The sequence below is a fragment of the Pempheris klunzingeri genome, chromosome 13 (assembly GCF_042242105.1).
Source record: "Pempheris klunzingeri isolate RE-2024b chromosome 13, fPemKlu1.hap1, whole genome shotgun sequence".
NCBI classification, from domain to species: domain Eukaryota; kingdom Metazoa; phylum Chordata; class Actinopteri; order Acropomatiformes; family Pempheridae; genus Pempheris; species Pempheris klunzingeri.
In genome coordinates, this window is record NC_092024.1 from 23,753,034 (window position 1) to 23,755,952 (window position 2,919).

A 2,919-nucleotide genomic window follows, 5' to 3' on the forward strand; every position below is an offset into this window, starting at 1 on the left:
GACGGCGGGTCGAAGTGGTTGAAAGATAAGATTAAATGCCGTTTTTAACGTGACGATAGCGGACAAACCGGACAGACCGGGTCGGTTGTGGCTCGGGGTGCGTTCAGTGTCCCGCTACCTGAGTGGTTTCCTACAACTGACAGACGGACTGGGAGCGCGCCCTCACTGTGGCCTTCAGGGGCTGTCGGAAATGTCACCTCCCAAAGTTGGTCTCATTCAAACAGGCTGATTCAGTGTTTTTTTTGGCGTGGTAAAAAAACTAAGTGCATTTACTCAAGAACTGCAATTAAGTACAAAATTTACTCGAGTATCTTCATTTTATACAACTTTATGCTCCTTTTTAGATTAAGATTTTACATGTTTATGAAATATGATATTATACTACACTATCCAATAGAATACAAAGTGGTTAAAATGTGCTCCACCTCTACTTTATTGATCCTTTGAGGTAAATTCACAAACTACTCAGCAGTATGTGAAGTAATTAATTGATGCATTGTGTTAAATAACAGTCGAAAGTTAGAAAAGTTACTGACTCAATTTCAGAAATATCTGATAAAAGAACATGAAAACAAACCTAAGTATATATATTTGATGCACAGGTATTAAGCCCTATAAAAGGTCTCCGCATTTCTCCATCTGAATAAGTAATAAAATAAAACCAAACAATTCTCTAAAATAAGATATTAAAAAGTGTAGAATAAAAACCTTCAGAGGTGGGGCGCATTAATACAGAATAAACTGTCCCTCCACTTTAACTTCTTCTTCTTCAATGCTGACTTTCAGCTATGTTGATTATGAGGAGCTCATTGAAAGCATTTTATTATCAAAGCTGTGAGTATTTGAAAACGTTTTTTCAGAAACTTCTCAACATAAAGATGCAAGAAAACAACTAAATGTAAACAAAACATAATAATAAACATAAAGAATATATTAAAAATATCTTGCAATGAAGAATTAACAACGTCTTGTGCTGATGTTGCTCCCAGAAGGGTCAGTTTTTGGACCACGATACTTGATTGGGCACTGAAGGCAATTTGGACTCGAGACCCTAAAGTTTGAGTTTAGTAGGAGCACCTGAAGGCAGCAGCCCTTCCGGCGCGCACGTACAAGAGACGTCAAGACGTAGCGTGAACGCGCTTAGTCTGTAGCCTGTTGTTTTGTGGGTCAATTTACACATCTTTTTTTAATGAGATAGATAGATAGATAGATAGATAGATAGATAGATAGATAGATAGATAGATAGATAGATAGATAGATAGATAGATAGATAGATAGATAGATAGATAGATAGATAGATTATTACTCTGCACAAATAGGCATCAAAACACATAAAAACATTGTCACCTTATGTACTTTATTTGATAATCAATCACCTGAAAAAAGCTTAATGGCCCTTTTTCAAAATAGCTTATCTTAAATATGGAATATGCATTTTCATCAAAATATAAATTCTCATTTTAAAATATCAAGCTTCTCTTTAATAGTTGCCTGCAGTTTGTTGTTGATGTTGTTGTTGTTTTTTCCATAGTAGTGATTGTTATCAAGATGCAAATTTTCTAACCCAGTGAAACTCCTGGACAGAGACCGAACACTCAAAACACAGAGAGAGAGACACCAGAGAAGGATGAATCATTGATCACTGTTGTCACACAGCAGATTTGTACGAAGCAAAACGCAGCTGCTGTCATAACCAGGACGGGTACAGGAAGAAAATATGGAATAAAATACCAATTTAAAAAAGATATTCTGCTCTGTGAAAATCCATCTTTAAAACATCAAATCATTCACAGACAAATTATTTGGTAGCAGGAAAGAAAAAAAATGTTGTGGCTTCATAGAGCTGATAAGAATGAGAAGAGGTGCCATCTTACTTTTTTAAACCACAAAAAAAAGCAAAATCTGACTTTTTTAACGTGCAACTAAAAAGGGAAAAACAGATTATTACCCCTTTTGAGTAAAACTTTACATTAATCCCAACTATTGACCATCATAAGTACTATATAAACATCCAGTAAATGATTTAAAACACCTCATAATGTAGTTTAAGCAGCTATATTAATATATTTTATGTTTATTAATGTACAGTAAATTGTCAACAGTTTATTTTATCATATCTGTTTTACTTTATTCCATTTGTAGGTCCCAACAGGAGGACTTATAGTTGTTGACAATCACAAATAATAATAAACACTTATATTTGCTTATAGCTGCATTATAGTGTGTGATAAAGCATTTAATGAATGTTCATATGAGGCTTGTGAAGTCTAAATATTTATCTTTTCTCATCATTGAATTGTAAAGTGAGAGTTCAGCCTCAAAGGAGTGAATTCTTTCACCATCAGAGGGCAGCAAAGTGACACTAACAGCATACTGAATGAACACGGGACATCAAATACAGAGAAAGAAAACAGTCCTCAGACAATGAGTATCTTGAGATAACATGGCAATTCACACAGTCCAGGGAATATTACACATAATATTTCATAAATTGCACAGTGGCAGAAAAAGAGAGCAGAAGCGAGTGCATGAAAAGTAGCCTGCAAGTCTGAAAATCCCTGAATATGCTCACAGTTCACATGAGCAACAATGAGGATAAAAATCTATTTCACAACATCAACAGCAAAAACAAAACAAAAAAATCCTTGCCTGCTTACAGTAAATGGCAGTGACGCTGCGACAGGGTTTGACATCAACACCAGAGACCCTGTTGATCCTGAGGCAGAAGAAAAATCAGGGTTTCTCTGCTCCTCACATCCACCACTGCTGCCGTCTCGCCCTCAAGGTGACGAGAGGAGATTTGACATCGTGGCAACGAACAAAACAGACCCCACGACACGAGCCCCTCAGAGGGGTTTTCAGTAAAGGGGAAACTACGGCGGCTTCTCTCCTGGCGGTTTTGTCCATGAGCTGCAGTTG